The sequence below is a fragment of the Nycticebus coucang genome, chromosome 11 (genome assembly GCF_027406575.1).
Source record: "Nycticebus coucang isolate mNycCou1 chromosome 11, mNycCou1.pri, whole genome shotgun sequence".
Lineage (NCBI taxonomy): Eukaryota > Metazoa > Chordata > Mammalia > Primates > Lorisidae > Nycticebus > Nycticebus coucang.
Window position 1 is genome coordinate 114319999 of NC_069790.1, and position 11203 is coordinate 114331201.

Below are 11203 nucleotides of genomic sequence, written 5' to 3' on the forward strand. Positions count from 1 at the left end.
CGCAACAATACGGCCTGGGGAGGGCTCCTGCACTGCACCACAGGGAAGTGCCGCCAAGGCTTGATTTCCCCTCAGAAGAGTGCCCTCTCCTCGCTCACGTGTCCCAGAGTCAGCGCTGACCTGATGCAGCTCAGGCACTGTGCACTCCCCTCAAGAAATCACCCAAGGATCCGAACTCCTGGGGGATAGGCCCTCAGACCCCGAGTGAGAGTAGGGGCTCTCAGCTCTCAGCGGGGAAGCTAGAGTCTTATTCAGTCTTGTGCCCCGTAATGTTGCCCGGGGAGGGTTGCTGCACTGCACCGCAGGGAAGTGCCCGAGGCGTGACTCCCCCTCAGCCCGGTACCCTCTCCTCATTCGCGTGCCTCAAAGTCAATGCTGACCAGTCGCAACTCAGGGACTGTCCACTCCCCTTGAGAAATCACCCAAGGATCCGAACTCCTGGGGGACAGGCCTCCAGACCTCAGTGGGCGGGAGGGGAGCGCTGGGAGGGTTGCCGGCGAAGGATTCCCAAAGTTTTATTCAGTTTTATGCCTGGCAGGAGAACGCCCCGGCACCCCAGTAGGGGAGGTAGGTCCAGTTTTTAGAAGGTCTCTCCCGTGGAGTGTAGTGGGAGGGCCTTTAATTTCTGCCAGCTTGTTTAATTGTGGGGCTTTTGAGTTGGTCTCATGGGGGAGGGGGACTCCCGTCCGCTTGGTGGTGGATTTTGTACCTTTTGTTTGCGTCCTTGTGATCACAGCTTGCCTCAGCGGTGATGATGTGCGTTCTTCAACCTTCTCTCTTGGTGAGGCTCAAGTCCACCAGGATACTTACTAAATTCCTGTCCCTTAACTCTCCTTCTGGACGGGAGCCTCTGTTGAAAGCTGGCTTCAGTCCACCATCTTGTCTCCCTCCACTGCTTAAATTCTTTAACTTAGTGTGCACCTCTGTGCAACGTGAGCCATACAGCTCCTAACTGTGGAGCTACGGAGACACCACAGGGATCTGACATGGGGCAGAGGTTCCACAACTCAAAAGCTTCAGAATTCAAAGCAGAAGAAGGGCAGGGCTTCCTGGTAATTCATAGGAAACAGACTTGCTTCATGACTCCCATGTTCTTTTGCTGGGTTGGTTTGTTATTTATTGATTGATTTTAAACCATTTTGGGTGCAAGTATGGTGATGGGTGTCTGAAAATTTTGTTAGCAGATTTATCTCCTACAATGCCTACTTGTGATGCGTAGACACGTTCCTGCTTGTATAAAGGGACAGACTACTCTCTCAAGGGAACTTCTCCTGTGCACTTTGAGCACTTAGAAGGTCTGATTCAAACACATGCATGTATGCCTTTCACTGATACAAGAGCCCAGTGGCTGACATCCTCTCAGTGCCCCCACAGGACCCAGAGGAGTGACCCCAGTTGCAACACGTGAAGTTGATAACACCTTCCACCCTCCCTCACGCCTGGGCAGCGGGAAATTCACATTCCAGAAACAGTGTGAGAAGCTTATCTGATGTCTGGATGTCACCCAGCAGACTATAGCCCAGGTCTACTGGGAGGGAGAGAGACCTCTATGCAGAAGTGACCAGTGAATGGTATGGGGGTGCTATATATGGTGCAGACGAGTGATTATCTTTGGGATATCTTTCTTCCTGCTTCCTTTTGGGAGGGTGGCACTTGGCTGGGAGACTTCCTTGAACATCTGAAAGCCACTCTAGGTGTGTAAATCGCTCAGCTACTTTCTTGGAGTCTGCAGTCCACAGCCCACACTAAGGTGATTCAACCTGAGATTTTTCCAGTCCCTCCAATTGTGCTCATGTTGTCAGTGTCACTCTCTGCATGACAGTATTTCTCTGTGTTAAGCAAAAGAGTCTCTGCAAAGCTTCTGTTACATTTCATGAAGAAACACAGATAAATATTACAGGAAATAGTGGCTGGCAGATGTAAAGCCTTTAACAAAATGAGCAAAAGCACTGAGGTCTGTGATTGCTCTGGGCATACCTCCTGTCAGAGAATCTCCTTAGATGGGGCTCATTCTTTCACCTTTCGTCTTTGCTTTGTTCCTGGTTTAGGAAATTGGAATGCCGCTACTAGCAAGACTGGATGTTCTGAGTTAGGTGATTGCCCTCTGGTTAGTGGCAAAAAAAAATGCACTCGGGTATGGAACATGACCAGCAACTGCTGTAATCCTGCACAGTATTCCCAGTGTTAGTGCTTAAGGTTTAGAAAGAGCTATGGGTCTGAAAGTTGATTCATCAGCAAATAGTATTGGAAAAATTCACTCACTAGCCACTATTCACCAGTCTTTTGACTATTCTGCCCAGTGGTCATTGTGCTGAATTTATTTGTTCCTTTTAGCTATTTGTGTAATGGGCAGAACTTCATACCAAATGAGAGACATCTTTTCATTGGATTATGAAGATGTCTGTCTAATTGATGTTTTGGGTAGTTTGTGTTTTAATTTATGACAGCATGTGAATAATTTGGAATTGCTCTTTTCTCCAAAGACATGATAATATAGGTAGAGGGAGATGGAACAGAGAAAATAAACTCCCTGCTTGGGAAAAGATGGAGTGAAGAGTTACCACTGAAAATAGATCTCCTTAAAAGGTAATATTAGAGAAGAAAAAACCTGAAAGAAAATTGATCTAAGCATCAACTTCAGAAGTCAGAAAATGATTGTGAAATAACACATCTCCTGAAAAGCAAAAGAATAGAAGTCAAACTAAGAGCAAATATTATTCAATAAAGGGAAAGTGGAAGTAATGAAACTCAGAGTTGGTTCTTCGAAAAGACAAGTCTCTGGTGAGAATCATGAAGGAAGAAAGAAGAATGAGAGATAGCTAAAATAAGTAGTATCAGGAATGGAAGGAAATAACAGATGATGAAGTAAGTAAATAATAATATGAAGATGTATAAATAAGTTTAAGCCAATGTATTGGAAAATTCAAATAATATAATTATTGAAAAGTATAACTTTCAACACTGATTTGAGAAGAAAGTTGACAAATGAGTCTGTGACTATTAAGGAATTATTAATAGTAGGTAAAAAACTTAGGAAGAAAGTTCTAGACACAATGTCTGGTGAGTTCTTTTTACTATTCAGGGAACAAATAACTTTAATCTTATGAAACTCTTCCAAAGAAAGCAAAGAGGGAACATTCAAGAACTTACATTATGAAGAAAGATGTAATTTTGATATCAAGATAATACAAGAAAACAAAAAAGGAAAGTAACAGGCCAATCTAACCTGTAAAGATAGATATAGTAAACCCAAGAACAATGGTCAACTTATAAACAATGACTTCTATGTGTCATCAAACACAACTAGTTGGGTCAATATTGAGTCCTGACTTAATATTGGTAAAGCATTAAAAAGTCAATCAATGAATCCACCTATGATAACAGATGAATAAAGAAAAAAATGCATGACTATTTTAACAGTTGAACAAATACTTTTATTAAACTCAAAGTCTATTCAGTAAAATCTCTTAGACAATAAGGAATAAAAACAAACTTTCCTCACCTGAGAATGGAAATGTACAGATATCTGTGGTAAACATCATAGTTAAATGATGAAATATTCCAACATTCCCCTATGTGATCAGGAAAGACAAGGGAGTGCACTACTACCATTGTTATCTCAGTACAGAATAGTAAGCCAAAATATAGAAACAAATGAATTAATAAAAGTAAACAAATGTTTTTAGGACACTAGAGATACATTTTTAAAAACTGTTTATATTCTTAGGTGAAATGAGTATATGTGGAAAGGAAGAAACAATTCTCTAATAAAGTATGCAAACTGAGAATAAGATTCAGCAATATTGGTGGAGTTAAAGTCGATCCACAGAAATTAACCACATTTGTATAAAGGTAGTATAAGCAATATACAAGCTGTTAAAAGATATTTTTATTCATTTTTAATCATAGAAAAATGTACATACATCATAAAGTATGAGTGACTGAAGAATAAAGTAAGAAATCTCAAAAATGTTCTATACCTTTAAGGATAAAATTACAAAAGCATACACAGAATCACTGCAAAGTACCAAACTAAATGTAAAGGTATTATGTGACCGCAGATTGGAAAATGAATTTTTCAAAGATCAATTCTTCACAAGTTGATCTATGCTTTAAAACAAATCACTAAGAATGACAATCCCAACAGGGTTTGTTGTTATTATAGTTGATTTCTCATTTGTTTTAGTGGAATACAATAAGCCGATTTTAAAATTTAAATGGAAAGCCAAAGAATCAAGAAGCATTGAGTATTCTTGAAGAAAAATAAGGTAGCACAAATTGAAAGATTCATTGTAAAGACATTACTATAGAATAGCATTTGCATACAGAGAGAAAAAAATCAATAAAATAATAGAGATCTCCAAAGAGACCCACACAATGCAACACTTCACCCTATAGATAAGGGAGAAAGGATGAAATTTTATATTTTTATTTTATTTTATTTTATTTTCATTTTTTTGGAGACAGAATTTCACTTTGTCACACTTGGTAGAATGTCATGGTATCTTAGCTCATAGCAACCTTAAACTCTTGGACTAAAGCGATTCTTTTGCCTCATTCTCCCAAGAAGCTTGGACTACAGGTGCCTACCACAACACCTGGTTATTTTTAGAGACAAAGTCTGGCTCTGGTTCAGGCTGATCTCCAATTTGGGAGCTCAGGCAATTCACCCACCTTGGCCTTCCAAAGAGCTGGGATTATAGGTGTGAGCCACCATGCCTGGCCCTGAATTTTTTAAAAAAATATTGCTACAACTGGAAATCTCTATTTTTAAAATTTGAAATTGTATTCCTGATTCAAAGTACACACAAAATTTATTTAAAGGTCTAAGCTTGAAAGGAAAAATGATAACACTCATGAAATATCATATAGAAAAATACTGTCTTGGAATTTTGGTAACAAAAAGTATCTTTTATTCAATATACAAATAGCCTTCACTATACAGATGACATTGTTAACCTGGAACCCATTAAAGATGAGAGGTCATGTGTCTCAAAAGGCAGCACAAGAAAGAAAGGGCAGGGGAGACTCTGTCATAAAACATGTGACTGACAAAGGTCATATATCCAAAATATCACACATACATCTGGAAACATCAATAGAATGCACAAGAGAATTGAATGAGAGCTTAAAAAACAAAAAGTGTCTGATTAATATATGCAAAGCTGGTCACCCTCTTCAGTAACCAGGAAAATCTCATTCATAAGTATATATAGTATCCACTCACCACTTAGAAAAAAAGGATCTGATAATATCATGTGTTCATAAAGGTCTACAGCAATCAAAACTTATATATTCAAAGTATAATGTTCAAAAAAAAAGATGTTGGTGTGAATACAGAGAGATAAGGACACTTATACAACTGCTGGTGAAACTGCAAATTAGTACTACTTCCATAGAAGACAGGATAGAGATTCCACAGAGAACAAATCTAGGCCTACCATTTGATCCAGCAAATTCACTGTTCAGTGTTTATCCAAAGGAAAAGAAGTAATTTCCTCAGAAACATACCTGCACTAGGACCTTTATTGTAGCACAATTCGCAGCTGCTATGGTGTGAAATCCATCCAGGGGTTCAGGAATTCATGAATGGATTAACAAAACATGGTGTGTGTATACTATGGAATGCCACACAGCTATGAACATGATGTATTAAGGCCTTGTGCAATAATTTGGATGGAACTGGAGACCATTTTCTTCAGTGAAGTATCTAAAGGATAAAAAGACCAACCTCACATACACTTGCTATTACATGTCACTTGGAACTAACCAATGAGCACACATGTGCAGAGGGAAGTAAAACTCAGCAGAAATCAAGGAAGGGGAAAGGGAGAGGAGGAGAGGGCCTCCAGCCTAATGGATACAGTTATACTATCTAGGAGAAGGGCATGCTATATCCCTAACTCAAACAACAAAAGCAAACCATGTAACCAAAAACATTTATACTCCATAATATTAGGAAATTATAATATCTACGTTTAAAAAATGGTTGATCCAAGACCCTGAAACATTCCTATCATTCCCTTCCTTTTGGCTTTTGAAATACAATAGAACTTCTGTAGTTGATCACCCAAGTGACTGTACCAAACTGGTGAACACATAGATATGGTCACCATAAGGAACTAGGCCTACTGTACTGATATGTACATGTAGTACACATCCCGTCTATGAAAATTAGGTTGAATTAAGGAAGTGATCAATGTAGGAAGCTGGCCAACTACTGCAATGCAAATGTAATAACTCAGCTTTGCTTGAAAAAATATGTGGTACAACTTATCTTTCTTTAACTTGCCTTTGCTGGAACTTGTTTTTATCTGTAAAGTTGAAGCTATGCATAGTCTATGACACAGCAAGTCCTTTCCCGAGGAAGCTTTGGTACAGATATTTCAGGAGAAAGAGAAAGGATGTTCCTAGTGAATAAAAACAACCAAACATCTATCAACAGCAAAATGGATGAACTGAATGCATTATATTCATATGATGGAATTTTAGGCAGAAATAACAACAGGCTATGTGCTTCAACACAGGTGAATTTCACAAACATCTTGTTTTCCCAAAAGAAGGAAGTCATAAAAGATCACATAAAACACAATCAGTGTATTTTTACAAGATTCAAAATCAGTTAACACTAAACTATGTTGTTTTAGGTTGTGTACACATGTAGTAAAACTGAAGGAACACAGAGGAATTGTAACAGAAGGCAGTCAGGGTTCCACCCAGCTGTCCAAGAGGCATGGAGATCATGGAGGAAGACATGGGGGCTTCCATTATTGGCAGCCTTCTATTTCTTAATCTGGCATTGACCTGATGCTTTAATTTATAACTACTATTTAAATTGTACATATGCCTTAGACACATTTCTTGTTTGCATGATGATTGTCATCATAAAATAATATATTTTTTTCATTTTCTTGTTCTAAAAACCACCATGTAGGAAGCATAAAAATATTCATACAAAATACAGTTTTTGAATTTTTTTTTATTTTTTTCTTATTTTTATTTTTTCATATATACATTAATGCATTTATGGGATATAATGTGCAGATTTTATATACAATTTGGAATCTTTACATTGAACTAGTTAATATATCTTTCACCTCATTTACTTAATTATTGTGTTAAGACATTTATACTCTATACTTAATAGATTAGACATGTCCTCTTGCACTATGCACTATCGGTGTAGTTCCATCATTTACCAGCTCTCCATCAAACCTCCCCCAATTTGATCCAGCAAATTCACTCTTGGATATTTAGCCAAAGGAAAATAAGTCAGTTCCCCCTCTTTTTTCCTCCTTCATCCTGGGCTATAGTTGTGATTTATCTTTCATATGAAAGTGTGAGTAATTGTAAATTGGTTTCATAATAGCACTGAGTACATTGGATACTTTTTCTTCCATTCTTGAGATACTTTACTAAGTAGGATATGTTCCAGCTCCATCCATGTAAACATGAAAGAGGTCAGTCTCCATCATTTTTTAAGGATGCATAATATTCCATGGTATACCTATACCACAGTTTATTAATCCATTCATGGGTCGATGGGCACTTGAGCTTCTCCCATGACTTGGCTATTATGAATGCTGCTGCAATGAACAATCTGGTGCATATAGCTTTGTTGTAGTGTGATTTTTGGTCTTTTGGATATTCACCTAGTAGAGGAATTACAGGGTCGATCAGCAGGTCTACTTTTAGATCCCTGAGAGTTCTTCAAACTTGTTTTTGAAAGGAACATATTAGGTTGCTTACCCACCAGCAGTGCACAAGTGTGCCCTTTTCTCTGCATCCATGCCAACATCTGTAGTTTTGGGATTTTGTTATGTGGGCTACTCTTACTAGAGTTAGATGATGTCTCAATGTGGTTTTGATTTGCATTACTCTGATGATTAAAGATGATGAGCATTTTTTTATGTGTCTGTAGGCCATGCACCTATCTTCTTCAGAGAATCTTTTGTTCAAGTTCCTTGCCCACAATGAAATGCGATCACTTGTTCTTTTCTTATTAATAAGCTTGAGTTCTCTGTGGATTCTGGTCATTAAACTTTTGTTAGAAACATAACCTGCAAATATCCTTTCCCATTCTGAGGGCTGTCTGCTTGCTTTACTTACTGTATTCTTGGCTGTGCAGAAGCTTTTTAGTTTGATCATATTCCAGTAATATATTTTTGGTGTTGCTTCAATTGCCCAGGGGGTGCTCCTCATAATTTATTCTCGCAGGCCAATTTCTTCAAGTGTTTTCTCGCACTGTCTCCAAGAATCTTTATACTTTCATGTCTTAAGTTTAAATCTTTTATCCAGTGAGAGTCAATTTTTGTTAATGGTGAAAGGTGTGGGTCCAGTTTCAGTTTTCTACAATTGCCAGCCAGTTCTCCCAGCACCATTTGATAAATAGGGAATCTTTCCCCCAATTTATATTTTTGATGAGGTTATCAAAGATCAAATGATGATAAGTATCGGTGTTCATCTCTTGGTTCTCTATTCTGATCCATACATCTAACTCTCTATTTTTGTGCCAGTACCATGCTGTTTTGATTGCTATAGATTTACAGTATAATCTAAAATCTGATAGCATGATTCCTCCTGATTTGTTTTTATTTCTGAGTAATGTCTTTGCTATTGAAGATTTTTCTGGTTCCATATAAAACAAAGTACTATTTTTTTCAGATCTGGAAAGTATGACAGTGGTACTTTAATGGGGATTACATTAAATTTGTATATTGCTTTGGGTAATATGGACATTTTAACAATGTTGATTCTTCCCAGCCATGAGCATGGTATGTTTTTTCATTATTTAATGTATTCGGCTATTTCTTTTCTGAGAGTTTCATGGTTTTCTTTATAGAGATCTTTCATGTCCTTTGTTAGGTAAATTCCCAAATATTTCATCTTCTTTGGCACTACTGTAAAAGGAATAGAGTCCTTGACTTATTTTTCAGCTTGACTATTGTTGGTATATATAAAAGCTACTGATATGTGAGTATTGATTTTGTATCCTGAGATGCTGCTATATTCCTTGATTACTTCTAAGAATTTTGTAGTTGAGACCCTGGGGTTTTCCAGGTACATAATCATATCATCTGCAAAGAGTGAAAGTTTGACCTCCTAGGGCGGTGCCTGTGGCTCAAGGTGTAGGGTGCCGGTCCCATATGCCGGAGATGGCGGGTTCAAACCCAGCCCTGGCCAAAAAAAAAAACAAAAAAAAAAAAAAGAAAGTTTGACCTCCTCTGACCTTATTTGCATACACTCAATTGCCTTCTCTTGCCTGATTGCAATGGCTAAGACTAACATTACAATATTAAAAAGCAGTGGAGACAGTGGGCAACCTTGCCTGGTTCCTGATCTAAGTGGAAATGTTTTCAATTTTACTTCATTCAATACAATATTGGCTGTGGGTTTGCTGTAGATGGACTCTATCAGTTTAAGAAATGTCCCTTCTATACCTATTTTCTTAAGTGTTCTGATCATGAAAGGATGCTGGATATTATCAAAAGCTTTTTCTGCATCAATTGAGAGAATCATAAGAGAATCATATGATACTCTATTTTCTATTTTCTTTATGTAATGTATTATATTTATAGATTTATGTATATTGAACCAAAGTTGAGACCCTGGGATGAAACCCGCCTGGTCATGATGTATAATTTATTTGATGTATTGCTAGATTCTGTTTGCTGGGATCTTATTGAATATTCTTGCATCTTTATTCACTAAAGATATTGGTTTATATTTTTCTTTTCTTGTTGGATCTTTTCCTGGTTTGGGGATCAGGGTGATATTTGCTTCATAGAATGTGTTAGGAAGTATTCCTTCTTTTTCTATGTTTTGGAAAAGGTTAAGTAATATAGGTATTGGTTCCACTTTAAAGGTTTGGTAGAATTCTGATGTGAAACTATCTAGTTCCAGACTTTTCTTTTGTGGGAGATTTTGTATAGTTGATGCTATTTCAGTACTTATTATAGGTCTGTTCAACATTTTCAATTCTTTCTTCCTAAGTCTAGGAAGGTGGCGTGCTTCCAAGTATTGGTATATTTCTTTGAGAATTTCATATTTCTGAGAATAGAGTTTTTTGTACTATTCATTAAGGATTTTTTGGATTTCCGAGGTGTCTGTTGTTATCTTGCCTTTGTCATTTCTGATTAATGATATTAGGGATTTTATTTTTCTGTTTCTGGTTAGATTAGCCAAAGGTTTGTCAATTTTATTAAACTTTTCAAAAAACCAACATTTTGATTCATTGAGCTTTTGAATAATTCTTTTGTTTTCAATTTCATTTAATTCTGCTCTAATTTTGGTTATTACTTTTCTTCTGCTGGGTTTGGGGTTGGAATGTTCTTCCTTTTCCAGTTGCATGAGATGTCCCATTAAGTTGTTGACTTCTCTTTCCATTCTCTTGAGGAAAGCTTACAGTGCTTTAAATTTTCCTCTTAGGACCGCCTTTGCAGTATCCCACAGGTTCTGGTACTTCGCGCCTTCGTTATTGTTTTGTTCCACAAATTTGGTAATTTCCTTCTTAATCTCATCTATGACCTAGCTATCATTCAGCATAAGGTTATTTAGTTTCCATGTCTTTGTGTGAGTATGCAGATTCTTGTTGTTTCTGAGTTCAATTTTTATTCCATGATGATCCGAGAAAATACAAGGAATAATTTCTCTTCTTTTAAATTTGCTGAGGTTAGATTTGTGATCTAAGATGTGATCAGTTGGGAGTATGTTCATGGGCTGATGAGAAGAATGTGTATTCAGTTTTGCTAGGATGAAATGTTCTGTAGATGTCTGTTAAATCCAACTGTTGTATGGTCAAGTCCAAAATTTCTCTGCTTAATTTCTTATTGGAGGATCTATTCAATACTGTCAAAGGGGTGTTAAAATCTCTGACTATTATGGTGCTGGAAGATACCGAATTGTTCATGTCTGTTAGGGTCTTCCTTATGAACTGAGGAGCATTTTAGTTGGGGGCATAAATGTTAATAATTAAAATTTCATCATGTTGAGTGTTTTGCTTAACAAATATGAAGTGACCATCCTTATCTGTCTTTACTTTTGTTGGGTTAAAGCCTATGGTATCTGCAAATAAAATTGCAACAACTGCTTTTTTCCGATTTCCATTTGTCTGTATTATCGATGACTATCCCTTCACCCTGAGTCTATGTTTATCCTTTAAGGTAAGATGAGATTCTTGTATTCAGCTGATATCTGGCCTGAG